The sequence below is a fragment of the Lissotriton vulgaris genome, chromosome 2_1 (assembly GCF_964263255.1).
Source record: "Lissotriton vulgaris chromosome 2_1, aLisVul1.2, whole genome shotgun sequence".
NCBI classification, from domain to species: Eukaryota; Metazoa; Chordata; class Amphibia; order Caudata; family Salamandridae; genus Lissotriton; species Lissotriton vulgaris.
The window spans coordinates 1,808,560,025-1,808,583,595 of record NC_141687.1 but is presented as its reverse complement, the minus strand read 5'-3'; positions in this window follow the sequence as shown (position 1 = coordinate 1,808,583,595).

Here is a 23,571-nt window from a genome sequence, read left to right as displayed (position 1 = left end):
CAAAGTGACACCCCCTGCACCCTTGTGAAATTCGGTATTTACCGATTCGGTAAATACCGAATCGGTAAAGCCTATTGATTTCTATGGGCTTTGAAGCCCATAGGAATCAATAGGCTTTACCGATTCGGTATTTACCGAATCGGTAAATACCGAATAAAAGGGAACATCTGGATTCCCTACATACCAACCCCTCACATTTACCGAATCTTAATTACCGAATCGGTAAAATTCGGTAATTTTCGGTAATTAAGATTCGGTAAATGTTACTTACCTACATCTGGCCCTATATACGTCTGCAGTTTATCGGATTTACAATGGTTTTACCCTTAAGATGCATTTAAAACACCCCACCATTTGGTTAATGGATCAGCTAGTAAAAGTTAACTAATGGATAACAAGACCAGCTTAATTCTCCATTTATTAAATTTTTATTTAAAGACTTAATCTCCTAGCATGACCTTATTTTTATTTAGCCTTAATTCAATAATCATTAGACATTTTAATTCACCCAAAGAAAAAGAAAATTAAATTCAAACAGTTTACATTTATTAGCAGAATAGTTCAGAAAATAAGTCGAAACCATATTACCAAAGATTTCAGCAAATATAATCCACATTTGTAAAGTGCACAATCACCCGTAAGGGTCCCTAGGTGCTGGGTGCCGTCGGGAAGATTAAGCAAGCTATTGCCCAGAGTCACATGGTGCGGGGCTAATCTGCCGCCAGTGCCGGGGATCGAACCGTGATCCCCAGATTCCGGAGTCAGTCGCCCTAGCCGTGGCGCCACACCTCTTCCTATATAGACATCAGGGTTAGCGAAAAATAATTCCCAAAAACAGCCTCTCTATTCTTTCTCGATATTCATCTCTCATCAAGACTCCGTCTCCATCAAAAGTTAAAGTCAAGAAAATGTCAAAGTCTTTGCACCATGGAAAAATTCATCAGTCCAACAGCATGTCGTGGTGCAAAAATAAAATCAAAAGCAAGCTTTTTTCTTCACTTTCAAACGGCCTCTTTTATACCCTTTTTCCCAAACTATCTAGCTAAAATTTGAAACTTTTAGGGTCCACGCATAATTTCATTGGTCCATTTAAGGGGTGGACCGCATCTCCTCATTGTCCATATTTCGGCCAAGTCATCGTTATAATCAAAATAAGGTTACGATTGTTCATTATTGTATTTTTTTTTCTCTCGTGTCCTTTAACTTGTCACTTTGATAAAAGATCTCATGCTCACGACTCGGTCATATAAATCTTGGCATCCTTCTGCACTCCAAGCCATGCTGACCTTGACCCACGCTGCACAGGCACAGGCTGCTTGCACATCTCTCGAGCATAGTCGCGCATGCGTATTGAATTACCCTTTCGAGTCTTGCAAACTTTTGATTTTTGTTTAGGTCACTTGGGCCATAATGGGAACTATTATAGAAATGAGCACAATTAAACGTTAGATTTTGAAGTATAGCCCTTCTGTTTACCTCCCCCATTCTAAGACAATCCTGTTCATTATTACATAGCCTTAAAAGCAATGATTAAACATTGTTTTTCTTACCATTCTCTATCATTTCTGCCACATTCATACATGTAGGAAGCTTGCATGCACAAGTTTCCATTAGATTATTACATTTGCGTACTATATTAGTATGACAATTTCACTTAATTAGCATATTATGATTTGCAACACAAGCAGATTAGTATCCCACGTGTATATATGTATGTGCTTTCTATTCTTTGTTGGTTAATTTCAAAACCATATGATTAATACCAAGTACAGTTATGGGAAAGAGATTTCTCAAGAGGTATCCCAAAAAATGTTGTTTTCACCCTCGCTCCATCAACTCCCCCCTTTGGTGATTTATCACCAAATAACACCCTAAAATTTTCAACTTTTTTTAAAAACATGTTTCAAATTCTTTTAATTAGTGTGTTATACTCTAGTTTCTTCTAATTTCTTTCTATCTTGATAAAGTTTCTCTTTAAACTCTTCCATTTCAATATTCCCCTTTTCACGTTCTCTTTCTTGTCTTTCTTCAAATTCCTTTTTTACAGACTTTTTAAGATTTCTTCTTTTTCTAAGTTTGCAGCCTAATCTTAAGACTAAAAATATCACTATTATTAGCGTTGCTAGAATTCATACTTTCCCTATTATAGATTTACCTATTTCATAAAACCATTTCTTAACTGCTGAAAAACCCCCATTTCCAGATAAACTCCCCATCTAATCAGAAGACAATGACCAAACTGCACTTATGTGTGCACTTTCTGCTTTCCATCACAGCAACACGCACCGAGCACAGTACAAGAACAAAAACAACTGCCAGTTTGCCTAAACACTTAAATCACACCATGAAATCAACACACCTGCACATAACTATTTAATTAACAGTTGAACCTTGGAACTCAGTGCACAGTGCATGATACCTGAAACACCAGGACTCATCTTTAATCTACAGAGTGAGAATTTAAGACCTTGACTTTAAATCACAAATGTAACAGATTAAAGAGTGCATGCTCCACGCTCCTAATCCCTGACCATATCACAGAACGTGAAGAGAAGCTGCTCCCAGACCACCATGCTCAACGATGTGGCTCTTGAGCAAAAGTATGTAGATCCTTGTTAACATAAGCCTACAATCTACAAATAAATAAAACTAGAGTTTCCATTACATAATGACTTATAAGGCTAAAACAGAAAGTGGTGGGGGTGGGAGGGGATTCAATAGGTTTTAACATCAGAAAGGGTGTGTCTGTGAGGTGCTGTTGTGATGCTGTGCGTTGTCTAGGCACGACCGGGCGCAGACGGGCTAACCTTTGGTGCACCAGTGGCATGTCTGCTGCACGCGTCCGCTGCGGCTACATTAAATAGGTCCTGCAGTGGGCAGGGCTTCTGTTGGCAGGAAGAATGGTGAGTGGGAAAACCTGGGTAGGAAAACCCAGGAAGCTGCAGTGTCACTGGATTCGTCTGGAACGATCAGGAACTGGAGGCTCAGGTAAGTGGCAAGCTAGGTGTCCAGGTGTCTACTGATCAGCCCATAAGACTCCCCACAGGACCTCATGAACATGGGGAAAGACTTTGGCTGCATACCATCTGCTGCACAGGTGACCGAGGTGTGGAGGGAAATGTCTTGGTTTTCAACAATGAGGTCCAAGCATGCAAGGCTCACCTTTTTTGGTACTTGAAAGTTCAGGAGTTCCTGGAGCTGAGCCAGCCATGTGGCTCGAGCCTGGTTTAAGCCTTCAGGAGCAGGCACTCCTCTACTTAGACGTGCCGTCACGTGCCTCACCCAGGCCAGCTGGTGGGAGATCAGCATCGTTTTAGCTGATCCTCTTCTTCCATTGTGCTCAACACTTGCAATTACATACGGCTCCAAATGATGGAATATTATCTGAACATACAATCTGTAGTAACCTAAAGGAATCAAAACGAAAACAGATTCCAAACCGTGACTACGCTTTCAGTAGTTGTCCTCGGTGGTGCATGTGTCAGTTCATGTAATTTCTCAGTACTACAACCAGCCTTTATGAGTGATACACACAGGAGTCGAACTAGAAATTGTTTAATATCATAATGGATGCTTGGCTATGCAGGCTGTCGGGCGCCTGCTCTGGTGACGTTTTCTCCTCTAAAATGCCGAAGTAAGGTTCTACGTTGGTAGAAAATAAGAAATACAATAAAAATGACTTCGAAATTTAAAGTACATGCACAATTAACGGGCTATAGCATACCACATTGAGTTTGCTATTTTATGTATTAATCTGTAACAAATAGGTACGTGACATTGACAAATATACACATTCAAAGCAATGCAGTCTTAGCCGGCTCGGTGTGTTAATGCAGCGATTGCAAAAATCTGCAAAACCTCTGTTGAAATTATGGCAACGCAGACTGAGACATTCTTTCTTCCAAGGTGAATACAATAACCACCGACAGTGATGATGAGAGCAAGACAAAAGTTATCACAAATAATGTGGGTGATTTCACTGCCCTGGTAGAACAGCTAAACACGAATTGGCAAAGTCAGTAGGTCTGTCGTTGGCTGCCAGCCTTTTGGCTTTGCTATTCATTGTTTTGTTATATTTTTGGGAGACTTGATTTTTGGAGAAGCTGCAGAGACCTCAGCATTCTGAAACAAAACATTAACTAAAAGCTAAAACATTTCTTTTGGTCTCAAAAATCCCACAATACCATAATAATATTCCCTGGCACTGAAGGGAGCTAGTTTGTGCTTGGATGCGCTCATTGTGAAAGAACAGAATGCTGTCACTCACAGTGACGGTATTGAAGTGGGATGACCCATTGCCCTATGATATGTGCACTGCGGGAGTGGTGGGGGAAGAATATTTTGAATGACACATCTAAATACTGGCTGGGTGAAAACCCCTATAAATAAATATATTATATATGTTATTTTAGTAAGAGCAAAATGCCAGACTGAAAAAACAAGCATTTGCAATGCAATCGGTGTCGCCTTTGGGGCCTTATATGTATTTAGCTATGAAGCACATTAGCCTGGGTGCTGAAACATCTACTGTTCTTTAACATACAGGGAAAATAAGCACCAAACTGCATAACACGCCAGGTATGGGAACACTTGGAGAGAAATATTGCCTTTCAGCTGGAAATGTATAGTCCAAAGCTCTGTTTTTCATATAAAATCAGAGCCTTCGGTGGTCATATCACTGAAAATATAAGATTTGAAATAAACATTATTGTCTACGGGTGCTCATGGAAGACAATGTCTAAGGACTGGAACCTAGAGAATGCTAAAGTGATTCTGGTATTTTACTGACCCCTGCTGGCTGTTTTCTATCAAGAAAGGTAAATAGAGGCAGTTGCCCGCAAAATTGAAAAAAAAGAAAGTCCCTAAGTAGAAAGTAATTTTGGTATTTTACTGACCTCTGCTGGTCGTTTTCTATTAAGACAGCTAAATAGAGGGAGTTGCCAGTAAAATTAAAAAAAGAAAGTCCCTAAGCAGAAAGCAATTCTGGTATTTTACTGACCTCTGCTGGTCGTTTTCTATGAAGACAGTTAAATAGAGACAGTTGAACAGAAAAAAGTCCCTAAGCGGAAGCAGACAAGTCCCAGGGCTATCTCCAGAGCTCACAAAGTACATACCATATAAGTATATACTAAAGTATATATACTGAAGTATATACTAAAGTATCTATACTAAAGTATATACTAAAGTATATACAAGAGGTCTCGAATGCTCGACCTAATGAATCTTCTTTGTCACATATTCTGTGTACGCTTTTCCAGGAGGGGGGCTAGTATTTTTATTGAATTTTTTTTGGGTACTAGTTTTCATGTCAAATAATTACCTAGTAATCATGGAGATACCAAAACAGAACCTAAAATGTGTTTTCAAGAACGTTATAATGACCTGTTCTTTTTATTAGACCAAAACTGAATTCAATCAAAGGCAGGCATGTTTCCCGTAAAGCTCGAATCACAGTCAGAAACACATGCAAGGCCACCCTATAAGTGTACCTTATATATGAGGTTGAGCCTGAGTGAGTGCATGGTGATGAGTATACCTAGTTAAGTGCAAGGGTAGCAATGTGTATTGTTAGTGCAGTGTATTTAGTGTGCTAGTTTGGGCGCAGGGTGAGTGGTGTGTTGTGTGTGCTGGGTGAGCATCGTGCCTGTGTCACACAGCCACACCCCTGATCAGGATCAGGGGTGTGGCTGTGTGAGTGTGGGGTGAGCGGTGCTCATTAGACAGTGCATGATCCGGGGTGTGCTTGTATGAGTGCAGGGTGAAATGTGCACATTGTGAGTGCAGGGTGAGTGGAGTGCATTCTGAGTGCAGAGTGAGGGGTGTGCCTGTATGAGTGTAGTGTGAATGGTGTGCCTCCATAAGTGCAAGGGCAGTGGCGTGTGCAAGTTGAGAGTCATGCGTGTTTAAGTGTACATTGAACAATGTGCCTGTGTGTGCGCAGGGTGTGGGGTGTGTCTGTGTAAGAGCAAGTGAAAGGGTGTACATTTGTAAGTGTACATTCAGAAGAGTGAGCAGTATGCCTGTATTAGTGTAGAGTAAGCATTGTACTCGGAAAGGGACGTGCTACATGAGTGCAGCGTGTGCCTCTGTGAGAGTACATTCAGCAGCATGCCTGTGTGAGTGCAGGGTGTAGGGTGTGTCTATGATGAGTGCATGATGATGCAGTGTGGCTGTTTGAGTGCAGGGAGAAAGGTGTGCCTGTGTGCCTGCAGGCAGAAGAGCGAGCTTGTGTGAGCCTATGGCGACTGGTGTCCCTGTGTATGTGCAAGGGGAGTGGTGTGCATGAGAGCAAGGTGAGTGATATTTATTGTGAGGTGAGTGGATGGAGAGACATGTTCCTCTGTGAGAGCAAGGTGAACAATGTGTCTGTATTGAGTATAGGATGAGGAGTGTGACTGTGAATGCAAGGTAAGTAGTGTCACTATATGAATGTATGATGAGAAGGCGCACTTATGTGGGTGCAAGGTGACAGATGTGTCTGTGTGAATGCAGGAAGAGGAGTGTGCCTGCATGAAACAATGTGATCAATGTGCCTTCATAAATACAGTGGGTTGGACTGTCTGTATTAGCATTTTTTTAAAATATTATTGTTCGGTTTTAAATTCGTTTTGCTCCCTCAAATAAAGCATGAACACAAACCAATAATACTGCTATTACAACGAAACATGGGCCACTGACAGACCTGTAAAGAATAGAGGGTAGGACTGACCATACAACAAGCAATACAACAATCGATGATTAAACTGTTCAGCAGAATATACAGGGTTGTCAAGCCTCCAGACTATATTAAATAGCCACAGTAAAAGAATGCATACCACCATATTCCTACCACAGATATTTTTGAGAGAATTAAATAATTCATTATTTCCTTATTTTATTTCATTGACAGATGAAAAACGAATAGGCAAAATAAAAATTAGAATAGAAAGACAGCAAGGAAATACAGGTAGCCATTCCTCATCCTTTAATCAACCAGGTCCGCTATAGGAGCCCAGATTCGCTGTCCAAACGCTTTCTTCCTACGGCCTCTTAATTTATAAATTGAAGATTCGATTTTGTATGCAGCAAATAGCGCTCCAGTTAGAGAAAGTTGGAGGGTCAGCACTGATCCATTGGGAAGTCATACACAATCGGGGGATAGCCATAGCCATGAACACAAAGCCTGTCCCAGTTCTTACCCTACTACCCACTTCAGTATTATTCCCTACACCTAGAATAAGAGCTGGAGTAACAGTGACTGATAACCCCAAAGTCGTTTTCAAGAATGTTTCTTTATCATGTATAAAAACAGCCCATTTTGGACAGGAATAGAACATATGCCTGGAGATCACATCTATCACATTTCCCTCCCCTCATTCCCCTACATTTGGCAATCTACGCCGGGGTATAATATAGATCAAAGACTGACATAAATTGTTGACTCCTGAGGCTCCAAGTAATCAAAATCTGGCTCGCTAAGGCCAGGGAGTCCTCAATGTCCGCTACTTTTTCCCAACACTTGCTTGCCCATTTATCTGAGTGGGCTACAATATCATTAGGGAAGGAATCAAGCTAGATATAATAAATCTCCCCTACCCGAGACTTCTTTAGAACAGGGGTATCTTTTCAAAGTTTGAAGACGCTCTGCGCAAATTTTCCCCAAAGAAACTCAGGATCTGCAGATAGATTAAAAAATCACCCTTACAGAGACGTATTCTTACTGCAAATTTGGAAATATTGCATGTTCCCCATCTCTATAAAAATACCCCAGCGAATAAATACCCTTCTTAGCCCACTCAAAAGAAACCCGATCCCGAAAGATTGGTGGCAGTGTACCTGGGGCTAAAAATGGAGTGTAGCATTCAAGTTAGAAATCTTAAACTTCTGCGGAACCTGTTTCCACACCTTATATGCTGCTCTCACGATTTTAAATATGGTCTTTTTATAATAACTTGGTTCGAGAACCATAACCAGACATTCCTTAGCTTTGTTTCCCAACTCCAGTTCATATATAGACGGGCTACTATCCATTGATATATCAGCTTTAGCACCAACTAGCAAGATGGCCATATGCTGTAAAATAGCAGCCCAGTAATAAAGCAGAATGCTGGGAATAGCTGTCTTGGGAGAATCATCCATTTGGCCGCTCTTCCGGACCTGCAATAACCCCAAAGAAACCTAGAACACATCCTTTCTAGCCTTACAAAACAGGAAGAAGAAAACTCGAGAGGGATGGTCCTAAAAAGATACAGAAGTTTGGGTAAGATCGACATCTTGATAGCATTACTTTGCCTAAAAACAGAAAGGTGCACGTAATCCAACCTCTCCAATTTCTAATTAGTGATTTCAATTATTGGACTGATATTTAAGGCGGGTATGCTATCAACTGTGGATATAATTGTAATACCCAAATAGATAGCCTCTGAAATGACTGGAAAGTCAGAGGGGCAAAACGTACCTGAATAGAGAATTTGAGTCTTATGCACATTCAGCTTGTATCCCGAAAGAGCGCCACACTGATCTGCTAAATCTTTTATCACTGGAAAGGCAGAGACAACATCACTCGTAAGTACCGCAATATCGTCTCTGTATGCCAATGCCCTGTACTCGACCTCCCAAATACTGACCGCTTGGATATGTATACTTAGCTCAAGTGTTCTTAAGAAGGGATCAATATACAGGGGAAAAAGTAGGGGTGAACAAGGACACCCCTGCCTCGTGCCTCTGTTAATAGTTAATGGCTAGGAATTGTACCCCGAAATCCAGATCAATGCCTCTGGAGATAGATACATTGCCTTAACTGCTTGTACAAAGCTCCCACCTAGCCACTTCCAACATAGGACAGAACACAGGAACCGCCAGGAGACCCTATCGAATTTTTTCTCAGCATCGAAGGGAGAACCCCCAGCAGTGACCCCGTGGCCTGTGCCCAATCGAGAAGGCCTATTACACGGCGTACATGATCCGATGTGCCCCTTCCTGGGATAAACCCATGTAGCCGTAAAGAAACCAGAGGGGTAATCACCTTTTCAAGTCCAATTGCCAAAAGCTTCGAATAGATTTTAGTATCACAATTGATCAAAGTTATAGGCCTATAGGATACTGGATTGAGTTCTCGTTTCTTTCCTTAAAAGGTAGGAAATTGCAAGCACCGCCATCAGCGAGCGAGCCTGCTCACAGGCCACGCCCACTTCTCCAGGCCACGCCCCCTTTGATTATATAACGCGAGCCTGCCCACAGGCCACGCCCACTTCTCCTGGCCACGCCCCCTTTGATTATATAAAGCGCCGACGCCGAGCCCTTCCCAGAATCTGTACTCCTGAGGCACAGCCGGGAGCTCTGTTTGAAATTGTGTCATTTTTAAAAATATTGTGTGTGAATTGATTTTAAAAATTTACGCTTCTTTCCCTCACCTGCCAGGCTGGTTGGGGCACTCATTCTGTTACTAATTACCCGTGCAGCCGATCTGAACGCTGCCACGGGGTAGGAAATTGCAAGCACCGCCATCAGCGAGCGAGCCTGCTCACAGGCCACACCCACTTCTCCAGGCCACGCCCCCTTCGATTATATAAAGCGAGCCTGCCCACAGGCCACGCCCACTTCTCCAGGCCACGCCCCCTTTGATTATATAAAGCGCCGACGCTGAGCCCTTCCCAGAATCTGTACTCCTGAGGCACAGCCGGGAGCTCTGTTTGAAATTGTGTCATTTTTAAAAATATTGTGTGTGAATTGATTTTAAAAATTTACGCTTCTTTCCCTCACCTGCCAGGCTGGTTGGGGCACTCATCCTGTTACTAATTACCCGTGCAGCCGATCTGAACGCTGCCACGGGGTAGGAAATTGCAAGCACCGCCATCAGCGAGCGAGCCTGCTCACAGGCCACGCCCACTTCTCCAGGCCACACCTCCCTATGTCCTTTTCTCTGGATAAAACTATGTGTAACACCCGGACGCGCAGCGGACGGGCGCAGCGGGCGCGCCGTCAGCGCGCCGGAGGCGCGCCAAAGGCAAGCCCGTCTGGGCCCGTCCGGGCCCAGCCGGCCCCAGGCCCAGGAACTCTGCCGGATCCGCTGCAGAAACGTGTGGTGTATACAAGTGACATGCTTCGAGCCCTTCGCAAGGAAAAAAAGCAGGACTGTCACTACGTCCACGCTGAAGGTAAACCCTTCGCCAACTGTGTACGATGTAACCCAACCGAACAAGGCTTGGGAAAGCCGGGGCTACAGATTGGCCTCCTTAACTGCCGCTCCCTCCCTAAGCATGCGCACGAAATCAACTTGTTGATACAGGATCATGGCCTGGACGCGCTGTTTCTCACAGAAACTTGGCTCTCTGCTAGCACGGTTTCGGATATTGTCATTGCCCTTCCCCCAGGCTACCTCATTCAAACTTTACATAGACCTAAAGGTAGAGGAGGGGGGCTGGCAATTATCCACAGAGAACATCTCGCCTGTAGGACTAGCAACGCCAACATTGCAGACTGCGAAAGCTGCCATTTCGCCCTTCAAATCTCCCCGACACACTCCATCTCAGGACTGTTGATTTATCGCCCTCCGGGGACAACAGGGAATTTCCTCAACGCCCTCATTGACATGGTATCACAATCAGCCTCCTCTGCCTCGAACTTCCTCCTCGTGGGCGATCTCAACCTTCACCTTAACGACCCCACCGATCCCTTAGCTTTGGATCTCCTGCAGGACCTTAGGTCATTTAACATCCGACTTGTCAACAACGAACCCACCCACGACAAAGGACACCTTCTGGACCCCGTCCTGACCAATATTGGGGATATCACCTCAGATCCCCCCATCCCCCTTCCGTGGTCAGACCACTTTCTTGTTCCCTTCTCCTGGGACCTTGCCACAGCACTCCCCCAACCCCCCAAAATCCGAGTGACGGACCGACGTTGGCACAAGCTTGAACCGGCAGAGTGGGCCAGCTTACTCTCAGATTCGACACCTGCCCTCTCCATGGATCCGGTCACGGCCGACGAACAATTCAATTCCTGGCTCACATCTTCACTAGACCAACTCCTCCCGAAAACCACCACTCTTAAACACATAAAAAGAGTGGCTCCCGCTCCCTGGTATACTCCGGCGCTCAAATCTCTGAGACAGGAATGCAAGAGATCAGAACGCTTTTGGAGGAAGGACAAATCTAACAAAAATAAGGAAGCCTATCACACCGCCTCAAAAATTTACAAAACCGCCCTCCGCAAAACCAAAAGTCTATTCTTCCAAGAGAGAATACAACGCTCCGCTAGCTCCAGTAAAGAATCTTTTACCATTTTAAAAGAACTCCTCAAAGTCCCTGACTCGGGACCCAGAGACCCACCAGACCCCAAAGCTGATGAGGAAAAGTGCCACAAGCTGGCTAATTTCTTCAAGGAGAAAATCCAAAAAATTCTCGACTCTATTCCACCTACTAGTTCAAGCGAGGAGAGAGAAGCCAGCAACTCTCCTACCCTCCCATGCATCACTTCCTGGGGACAAGTGACAGTAGAAGAAGTCGAAGATACGCTGCAAGTTATTAAAAGCAGATCTCCCAGGGACCCTGCCCCTTTACGTATTCTCAAAAAGGTAGCACCCTCGATCGCCCCTTCTCTCACTCACCTCATCAACGCCTCCCTTCAACAAGGAGTCGTCCCCCCTAGCTGGAAGGCGGCAGTCGTCAAGGCACTTCTAAAAAAACCCTCCCTTGACCCTGTCGACCTGGCAAACTATAGACCAATCTCCCTCCTCCCGGGAACCAGCAAGATCGCGGAAAAAATGGTGAACAGAAAGCTGTCACAATTTTTGGAGAACAACAACGTCTAAAAAACTCGCAGACGGTTTTCCGTCCCGGGCAGGGCACCGACATTGCCCTTCTCATGGCGGTGGAGGAGGCCAGAGCACTCTTAGACGAAGGAGGATCAGTGGCAGTGATCCTCCTCGACCTCAGTGCGGCCTTCGACACCGTCAACCATCAGCTCCTCATCCAACGACTCATGAGCGTCGGTGTGGAAGGAACTGCTCTGTCCTGGATATCGTCCTTTTTGAGTCAACGCTCCTTTCAAATCTGGGAGAACAACACCTGCTCCTCCGACACTCCCCTCCAATGTGGCGTGCCTCAGGGCTCCTCCCTGAGCCCCACATTATTTAACATCTACATGTCCACATTGGAGGAGGTTGTTATCCCGTTCGGAGTGAGCATCGTCAGCTATGCCGACGACACTCAGTTAGTGGTGTCCCTTTCTCATCCGAAACAACAACCTGCGGACCTTTACAACTGTCTGACGCAGATACAAGGATGGATGAATAGATCGTCTCTGAAACTCAACGGCTCAAAGACTGACATTCTCCTCCTTGGCCAGAAGGGACCCACTTCACTTCATATCATCTGGCCACCCTGTTTAGGCCCGATCCCAGATACGAAACCAGAGGTAAAAAGCCTGGGTGTCTGGCTCGATAAGGAATTATCTTTTGCAACACAGGCAAAAAAGGTAGCCGGTACGTGTTTTGGACTGCTCAGGTCAATTCGAAAGATCCTGCCCCTACTCCCCCACAACTCTCAAAAACTGCTGATCCAAGGACTGATTCTTTCTAGGCTCGACTTTAGTAATTCCATCTACTTAGGGGCCCCAGAGGCAACCCTGAATAAACTAAAAAGGGTCCAAAATGCAGCTGCCCGGATCCTTACTAACACCCCGGCCAGAGCCTCAGCCAAACCAGCGCTGAAGTGTCTCCATTGGCTTCCGGTTAGAGAACGTGAGATGTTCAAGGCCCTCTGCCTAGCACACAGACTGCTCCAAAACAATGGTCCCCCAAGCCTAAAAAAATTTATCAAACCATACAAAGCCCCTAGATCCCTCCACTCCGACCAGGAACACCTCATTGTCACCCCCAGAATTAAGAAGGCCCGAACAGGAGGAAGACGTTTCTCGGTTCACACCGCACGTCTCTGGAACGCCTTACCGCACTACCTGAGAACCGAATCCAACTACCTACGGTTCAGGAAGCAATTGAAAACCCACCTCTTCCCTTAAACTGTCTCTCCCCTTCCCTTGCTGACTCCTAGTTGTACTGATTTTAGCGCTGGGATACTTACGGGTGACTACGCGCTCTATAAAATTAAATAATAATAATAATAATAAAATGATAATAGTTGTCTTCCGCCAAGCATTAGGAATATTATTTTTTCGAGCCTGTTTAAATAAGAGCATAATATCATGCTTTAGTACTTGTCGAAATGTCCTATAAAATTCCAGGGGAATGCCGTCCGGACCGACAGCCTTACCCATGGCTAAAGAGATTATTGCAAGGTCTATTTCTTCCCATGTAAGCTGGACTTCAAGTGCCTCATTTTGATCTTGAGTGACTTTCACTGTTTCCATAACATAAAAAAAATATTCAGAAGAATCTATCCCTGTCAAGGCTGGTCCCTCAGCATAAAGTTGACTATAAAAATTCTGAAAAACATTCACAATTCCTGCTGGGGAGTCCTGGACCTGCCCTGCATTATCCTTAATTTTGCAGATACGATTGGCTTCTTCAAGATGTTGCAATCGTTTGACTAATATCCTGCCTGTGTTTTTCCCCAGCTCATATCACTCAGCCCTATGCTATATATATTTGGCTGTACAAAAGGGGGTGGTGATGGACGGAACATCTGAATCAATCAAACACTCACACCCAGTCAAGAGATCTGGGTTTAATCCATCACCGTTCTTTAGCCCACTCTGCCACCCCAGTTCAGACATGGCTATATGCAAATCAGTCCGACCCTGTGCCTCATGGGAACAGTCCAGCTCGAACTGCCAAGCCATGTCTTCCCTGGACCAGAAACAAGCTTCCGAGGACCAGTTTCTGGCATTCCAGCCGTCTTCAGCCCAGCTTGCTTGAATCCAGTGGCAAAGTGAGCAAGGGACTCACGTCTGAGCATACCCTGCCACACTTATGGCGGCCAAAAGCGGTACAAAAGGGGGTGGTGATGGACGGAGCATCTGAATCAATCAAACCCTCACACCCAGTCAAGAGATCTGGGGTTAATCCATCACCGTTCTTTAGCCCACTCTGCCACCCCAGTTCAGACATGGCTATATGCAAATCAGTCTGACCCTGTGCCTCATGGGAACAGTCCAGCCCGAACTGCCAAGCCATGTCTTCCCTGGACCGGAAACAAGCTTCCGAGGACCGGTTTCTGGCAAGCCGGGCTGAAGACGGCTGGAATGCCAGAAACCAAGAACCCACCCCATGCCTGGCTAAGATAGCCACCCCCTTAACTGTTGTGCCCTGCCACGTACAAGCCAACACCTCAAGACCTTGATCCCTCAGCCACCACTGCTCGTTCCATGGTATATGGCTCTAATGAAGGCATAACAAATCAATCTGCATATAGCGATGCTGTTTGGCTAACATGCCCCACTTTCTCCTGTCACCGAGACCGCATAAGCAGATACGCAGACTACCCATCATGCTTGTAATTGATAAACTCAGGGTCACACATCACATGATGAAATTAAACATTTGCTATAGTAATAAAGCACACTCCAAACTTCCTTATCCATATAGCAGCACAATAACAAAACAAAAGCGAAAAAAACAAAAACCCTACAATGCTCCCTCTCCCCCAGCCCACTCCACACCCTTGACCCCTGAACCCCCGTTCCCAACCACAAAAACCCCTCCCTTCCTTGTGAGGCCTAGGGACCACAGGTCCTCTGTGATGGAGAGCTGACTAAGACCCCCCTCTCTCCTGAGCTCCCACCCCCCTCCACGAAAGGAAAAAAAATCCCCTCCACCAATAAAGGTCCAATAACAGGTTTAGAATAGGCTACCCTTAAGCCAGCGTAAGCCAGCACCAACATCTGCATAACATAGCTAAATCAGAATGCGCACCCTGCCAATCCTACAATGTGTGCAAAAATTTCTTTGCTGAAGCTTCAGAAAGAAAACAATTTGCTTCCCCCTTAAAAACCACTTTCAGCTTAGCAGGGTTAAGCAAAAACACCTGCGTCCCTTTTTCCTGAAATCGTGGAATTAATTGGTGAAGTTGACATCTTTTCTCAACTGTTGCCTAGCAATAGTCAGATCTCATAAAAAAATCCCACCCCTTCCCTACCCTTTTCCTATCTGGCCTAGCTAGATCATAAAATGCCTCTCAGGCCAGAAAATTATTAATGCAGATCAAAATGGCACGGGGCTTTACAGCAACATGACCGGTCTTTTTGCGTTGATTGAAAGGGAACCAATGGGCCCTCTGAAGTTCAGTTTTCCAGTCCCATTTCTTCAAATAAGGAAATGCTTCGGTAAAAAGTTCCACGACGAACTGGAGAGCATCTGTGCCTTTCTTGCCTTCTGGGATGCCCAATATCAGCAGATTATTTATTCTCAAGGTACATCAGTTTCTTTAACGTATTTGTCTCCTCGTCTTTGAAGGAGTGAGTAAGGGCCTTTTGCTCTACAAGTTCATCCTCCAGTTTGGAGATTCTTGCTTTTGCTTCTCCAATTCTAGCAGCAAAGTTAAGACACGTCTTAGCCACCCTGCGTATTGAGTTCTGCAATTTATGGTAAGTCCCCTGAGTACGTGAACTCTTCACACGAGTTTCTTGCCTGTGAGCCAAAATGCGCTGGTAGATGGTATAGAGGGTAATTTTGCTAGGCGTAGCTTAATTTAAGCTTGGGGCTCCTAAAGCAGTCGCTCCATTGGTTACGCTATTTCCATCCAGTTTAGGAGAGAAATAGTAGTCCCAGACCACTGAACCTGCGAAGCCGGAGACCTTGTCTATAGCAGGGGTGCCAAGCTCCCTTTTTCGGACAGTTGCAGAGATGTAAGGAGAGTTCACTCCAAACTCTCTTTCCCTCAAGCGGAGACTGCTTACATCACTCTTATCCTTCACCCAATTCCTCCCAGGGCTTTCGTCCTCTGAAGAGATAGAGGGGTTTGACATAGAATAAAATGTAAACCCTGAGTCCCCCTGCTTCAAAGGGCCCGGAGCACAAGTTTCTTCATCTTGGAGGTCAGAGAGAGGTTTTGCTGCCATTGAATCTGAACTCAATACACTCAGCGCACTCCACTGGTCCCCACTTGAAGAGACTACCTGTATTGTAATGTAAGAGCAAACTTGTACAGGGCAGCTATAACTCCAGGGAACATCTTGGCGCTGATACGGAAACCGGAAGAGAAGCAAAACCCAGTATGCTGCTCATAGCAAGTAGGACTGAGGATTTCAGATCAGAGTTTTGCACAATATATCAGGAGCAGTATAAATCCAGGTTTGGAAGGCCTTCCTGAATATTGATTCAAAAGCAATCTGGCGGACCTGAGTTGGTAAGTGATTCCATGCCTTTGATCCCAAAACTGCCAGTGATTTTCCTTCCTTGGACACCAGTCTAAAAGTTGGAATAGTCAACATATTTGCGTTGGAAGGTCTAAGGCTACGATAGGGAGCATATTGCTGAAAACCAGTTTGAAGATATTGTGGTCCATGTGCGTGAAAGGCCCATTACCCATAAGGCATTGTTCTTGCACTTCGACCATTGTTCCAATTCCAATAATTCCTGGCTCCAAAGTCACAAGTGGCTCATCCTGACTTGCTTCAAATCCAGCTAGTTCAGTTCCTCCACTTAACACGCCCTGCCCTGCCACCCCACCAGTGCTGCTTGCAGCTAAATCACTAGAATCTATCCCGAAAGAGGTCACAGTACCTTGACTCAGTGCCTCATCTGGAAGACCAAGAGTTTCAGATTCTGCCGGTGATACAGGGGACGCTGCTCATTTCGCTGAAGATTTGACTTCCGATACCGCATCTTCAGCATTTTTTTTCTGACTTTGCACCTTGAACATTGATCAGACCATCTGACGGACATGAGCAGAGGTGCCTCCTCTGCCCGCTCAGCCCGCAGCCCTGTCTGTGGTTCCTCCCATTCCCGGCCAGCTAGCAGCTGCCCATAGCCGACCGGCATGTCTCAGTATCCCTTTCTGTAGAATTAGGTGCAGTCTTCTCAGGACTTCCAGAGCCCGCCAGTGGCCCCCGGGTCTTGGATCCCTTTCCCATCATTTTTGGAGCCATTGGGGTTATCGGGTAGGACCGAGTCATGGAGACCGCTGCCCAGAAGAGAGGACTTGCACAAGTCAATCGTGAAGGTGCAAGTCCTGACATCACAACCACGAGCGTCAATTCATGCCCGAGAGCATGGCGATTCTTTTTCCTCCACAGCCACACTGCGTCAAGACACGTATGTAGAAGGGAAGATGTTGCTCTGGAGAGCACCAATAGTCAGCTCACTCAGCCCGCATCGCGCCCGCCATCTTGCCTCCCAGTTTTAATTCTCCTGTCTGTATTAGTATAGTGTGAAAGTTGTGTCTACATGAGTAGATGGTAACCTACTCCTTACCCTACACAAATCAGCTTCTGTCCAAAACATAGAGCAGAATCCTCATTGCTTGTGGTAACAGAGAAGGCTAAAATGTTACTGGACCAAGGAGGGTCTGCGGCCATCATTCTCCTCAACCTAAGTGTGGTGTTTGATATGGCCGATCATAAGATGTTTGCACTCAGGTTCTGGGAAATAGGAATAAGAAAGAATGCACTTAGTTGGCTTTTTCTTTCCTAAAAGATAGGTCCTTTCAGATTTGGGAACCTCTCTGCTACTCGGAAACTAAGTGTGGGGTTCCACAGGGATCCACACTAAGCCCCACACTTTATAACATATACATGTTCAACTACTAGCAGCGACTGTCAAGGACTTTGGAGTGTCACTGGTCTCCTATGCTGATGACATGCAACTGGTGGTTTACCTCGCTCCAAAGACAGGAGCTAAGCATTAGCTAGCCACATGCATTGAGAAAGTTGCCTGCTGGATGGCAAATTTCTCCTTGAAGTTAAATGCAGAAAAAAAACTGAGTTGATGATGGTGGGAAATAAATTAGAACCGCATACAACATTAAGTTGGCCGGAATGTCTAGGACTTTCCTCTCCTCATGCCTCCCCTATAAATAAGTTTAGGTATATGGTTGGAGAGTTCCCTCACAATGAAACGCAAGTTAATAGATTGTTGAGAGCAAGGAGGTGCACCAGGAAAACAAAACCAAATCCCATAAGTTTTGTATAGAGATCCTTTATTCCAAGTTCATTTATAATAAGTGCAATCCATCCAATGAGTTTTGATCCAAATAAACACTCATGGAACTTCGTCAGGGCTTTGTATTTAAGTAGGCTAATATGCCTCAAATATCTTCAATATTCCAGCAACAAACGTTAGTTTAGATGGGCATTCCCAGGCCCCATAACTGCCACTCTGATAAGTGAGCTTTCATGTATAACTGTGATTAGTGTGCTAGTCCGTCACCTCTTTCTGTTTTTATGTTCAAGTTAACAGATTTACCACATACTATTTTGCCATGTTATGGAAAGTTTAACTTCCCTTACAATTGATGAAAATTGTGGTGCAGGTGCTTATTCCCTTCTGCTTGTACTACGCCAATTCCCTTTATATGGGATATCCTAAGTCAGCCATCAAGAGACTTCAGGTGGTCCAAAATGCAGCAGGAAGGGCCATCGTCCTCAGGAAGACCCTCAGAATCTCGACCCGCACTGAAGACACGCTAAACGCCGCCGAACACCTGCACTTCCAGATCCACATCAATCCCAACACCACCCTCATCCTCAGACACCCCGGACCCCGACCACAGTTCAGTGACTCCATCGCCGACTTCGTCATCACACACCCCCTCGCATCCATTGACTACATTCTCCTTGGAGACCAGAACTTTCCCCTCAAGAATGCCAAAGACAGCAACTCCACCACCCTGCTCAACAACCTCGACAACCTCGACAACCTCGGACTCAAACAGTTCATCACGACTCCCACCCACTCTGCCAGAGACACTAGACCCCATTTTCTCCACCAGCAACCACGTCACCTTCAGCCACACCACTGAACTCCACTCGACGGACCACCACTGCATCCACTTCACCTTCAAGAAACCCATTATGCACCACCACCCACAACGGACCCCCGCCGCAGCTGGAACAAAGTCACTGAAGACCAGCTAATCGCCACTCTTGCTGAAGACCCACCAACAAACCCCACCGACGCCGACACTGACACTGACACGGCCGCCTGCAACCTCAGGCAATGGATCCACGACTGCGCCAACACTCTTGCACCGATCAAGAAATCCTCAAACAGATGCTCCGACAGAAAAGCCATCTGGTTCACCGTCGACCTCCAGGCTTCCAAGCAGACCTGCCGAAGACTTGAGAAGTGGCACCACCAACAGACACGGGACAACAATGCAGCCCACAAGAACGCCATCCGCAGCCCCCAACAACTCATCCAAACACCAAAAGAACCTCCTTGAAGGAATGCATCGACAACAATGCACACAACAGCAAAAAGCTCTTCAACATCGTAAAGGAACTCTCCAACCCCAGCTCCAACTCCAATGACATCCTGCCGTTGTAAAACCTCTGCCACCCCCTAGCCACATTCTTCTACCGCAAGATCGCAGACATCTATGTCAGCTTCAACAACCAGGCCCACCCGACAACTGCCGACAATGCAGACCCACCACCCCCCCAGCCACACCGACCTCCTGCTCTCCTGGACCCATGTCAATGACGACAACACCATCAAAATCATGAACACCGCCCACTCCAGCTCTCCATCCGAACCCTGCCCGCACCACATCTTCAACAAAGCAAGCTCCATCATTGCACCCCATCCCTGGAAGATCGTCAACAACTCCTTTGAAACCACCACCTTCCCGGAAAGTTGGAAGCACGCCGAGAACAACGCCTTACTAAAGAAACCCAAAGCGTACCCTAAAGACCTCAAAAACTTCCGGCCAATCTCCCTGCTCCTGTTCCAAGCGAAAGTCATCGAGAAGATTGTCAACAAGCAACTGACCTGCTTCCGTGAGGAGAACTAGGCTCTGTACTCGTCCCAATCTGAATTCCACAGCAACCACAGCACCAAAACCGCCCTCATCAGGACCCTGCTGGACAACGGTGAAACCGCGGACCTCATCCTCCTAGTCCTTTCTGCCGCCTTCAACACCGTCTGCCACCACACCCTACGCACTCGCCTCCATGATGTAGGGATATGCGACAAAGCCCTGGACTGGACCACCTCCTTCCTCACCGGCAGAACCCAGAGTGTCCGCCTCCCTCCATTCCGATCTGAACCCACCAAGATCAGCTGCGGCGTATCCCAAGGATCATCCCTCAGCCCGACCTTTTTTAACGTCTAGATGGCATCGCTCGCCAACATCGTCTGATCGCACAACCTCAACATTGTCTCATACGTCGACGACACACAGCTGATCCTCTCCCTCACCAAGACCCCCGCCACCACCAAAACCAACCTCCACAGAAGAATGACAGCCGTCTCTGAATGGATGAAGAACAGCTGCCTGAAACTGAAATCAGATAAGATGGAGGTCCTCATCCTCGGCTACACCCCCTCTGCCTGGGACTACTGCTGGTGGCCGGGCACTGTGGGAGCCGCACCAACACCCACTGACCACGCACGCAACCTGGGGTTCATCCTAGACTCATCGCTATCAATGACCCAACAAGTCAATGCCGTCTCCTCCTCCTGCTTCAACACCCTTTGCATGCTCCGCAAGATCTACAGATAGATCCCCACCAGAACCAGTAGGAGGATCACCCAGGCCCTTATCAGCAGCAGACCAGACTACGGCAACGCCCTCTACGCGGGAACCATGAACAAACTCCTGAAACAATTACAACGCTTACAGAATGCCTCCTCACGCCTCATCCTCGACATCCCCACCACAGCCACATCACAGCCCACCTAAGAGACCTGCACTGGCTCGCCATCACCAAGAGAATCACCTTCAAGCTCCTCACCCACGCTCACAAGGCACTCCACAATACTGGACCAGCTTACCTCAACAATTGACTCACGTTCTACACCCGAGCTGGCAGCTTCGCTCAGCGGCCCTCGCCACCATTCCATCTACAGAAGGACCGCCGGTGGCAGATCTTTCTTCCACCTCGCCGCCAGGACCCACTCACCTACGGCAGACCCAGGACCTGCTGACCTTCAGGAAACTTCTCAAGACCTGGCTATTCGAACAGTAGAACAACCCTCCCCCCCCCTCCCCCCAGCGCCTTGAGACCCTCACAGGTGAGTAGTGAACTCTACAATTATCTGATTGATTGATTGATTGATTGATTTAAAAGATATCTAAACATTCCTTTGTGTAAAGTACCTTGACTCCCTACACTGACTCCCACTGGAGGAAAGGGTAACATTTAAGGCACTTTGCATGGTTCACAGTAGTGTGAACCAAAGGGGTCCTCTTCTGACAAGGGCTCTTCTTTCAGCTTATGTCCCGAACAGGAGTCTAGGATCCTCCAATGGAAGTCTTGTGAGACTGCCACGGTTTCGTGATATATGAAAGTGACAGATAATTTTCATATATTTCCCAAAATCATGGAATTCTTTGCCTAGGGAATTAAGAATCGAACTGAATGTGCTTAAGTTTAGAAAAATGGCTAAAAACATGGTTTTACCCTCAGGAGTCTTAGTCAGCTTCTAGTTCTACATGATTAAGGATGCACACTTGACCTACTTAGTGCTGGGAAGGCTCACGGTAGCTCTGCGCTGTATAAATCTATATAAGATAAGTTAAGAAATGTGTCTTTTTGAGTCCATGGTGAGAGATGTGCTTGTGAGAGTGCATTAGCAGATTTGTGTCTGTGTCAGGGAAGAGTACAGCACATTAAAGCTAGACTTATTGGCATTGCCAGTGTTACTACCCATATTTCTTACTGTCAGCTTTTCACTACTTTATTTATTTATTTATAAATGCCTGGACCTTCAGTTTTAAAGACATCAGCATTAAGATAATGGTATGCTGGTCTGCTTCCAGCTTCTGAGCCCTCAAAAACAGCATGCCAGCCGACGTTAGGTCCATTGCTGCCTCCAGGAGCAATAGAATTGTTATATAGCACTCCGGTCGTTGGGGGCTGCAGGAACAACAGCTTCACAGGAAGAAATTTGGACCCTACATCTGGCACAGAATCGCTGTTAGCAATTGTGCACTCAGTAAATACTGTTAAGAGTTGCAGTATTTACTGCATGAGAAATGACAGCACATTCTGAGTTTCTATCATCGAAATAAGTGACAAGCTGATCTCCATCATCAATTATGCATACATTTTGTTAGAGGCCGTGGATGTCCAATCAACTGCAACCTGTCAGCCTTGACTGCTGGAAAGAGAAAGGTCCCATTAAAGAACAACCAGCTGAGAGGAGCCTTCGGAGCCTTCTACAGTAGTCTGTTACCTTGAATCCAGCATCACTTCTACAGCTTGGACTTTTTTTCAATTCTTCTTAATCTCTGGGGAGAAACAATCAGTATTTCTGACCTTATGGAGTCCTCATGTGATGTATCCTCAAGCCCCTCTCTGGAGGTGAGGTTAGGGCTCAGTTATTTTGTACCAGACCAGTACTTGTGAACCAGCCTGACTGACACAAGTTCCACTGAGAATGCATATGTCAGCACTTACTCAATTTCCTCACATTTTCCACCATTTTCCACAAAGTAACTATGATTTCTACAGCCTTTCCTGTTAACTGTTTCTCACAATGTTTCACATTGAAATGCTTAAAGCTCTATAATATCAGTTTTCCTTTTTCATTGTAGGGTGCATTTAAGTTAGCAAACAAGTTTTATATGTTTTTGACTCTGTTTTTTGATTTATAAAATTCATACTTTTAACTGTTTTACTTATTTACATTACTGACCTTGCACACACCATCGCATCTGTAAGAAATGGTGGTATTAGTTGAGGGGGTGAGTACACACTTCAAATAATAAACACAACTCTTTAACTTGACCTGAGCTGAACCCCCAGTAGAGCAAACTGGCTTAAGTTACAGGCAATGGGTAAAGTATGTATCAAGTACCAAAACAGTAATAATGACAACATACAACACAAAAAAGTCCTAAAGCAATTTAGAAACATAGAATATATTTTAATAAATAAAATGATACCAAAATACCAAAAGTGCAATAAGGGAAAACAGAGCTATACATTCTTTAAATTTAAAGCGTTACGAGCTGTCTTTTGGTTGCACTTGTTCGGTTTCTAGGCACAAGTTAAGGCTGACAGAGTTTAGCACCTGTGTCGTATACAAAAACCAGGTTTAACCCAATCAGAAGGTTTACCTGCTCTGAAATGAAAGTCACAACTCCTTAGCGGGGCAAGGCAGCAGACTGGCCAAAGAAGGCTCCACACAGTTGGACAGCTGCTGGATGAGGTTTCAGTGAGGCCATTGACATTTGGCATAAAAGCTCTGAGCGGGAGAAATTTGAAGCTCGTGCCCTTAGAGGGTAGTTCACTGGAGAGATACTTTGGGCTTCTTCGCCTGGTGAAGGTTTCTACCTTTGTCCTTAGTCACTTTGTTTGAGTTTGTATTCTTTCAGTGAGGCAAGGCTATAGGCCATGCTGAAGAGGGCTCCATGAGGTCCTATACCTTCACAGCGAGATCCCACTAAACTGGATTTGCTCATGTGGGAAAGCCTTGAGCGGGAACAACCAAAACCTTTTGCCCAGCTGCAATGCACCTTTTTC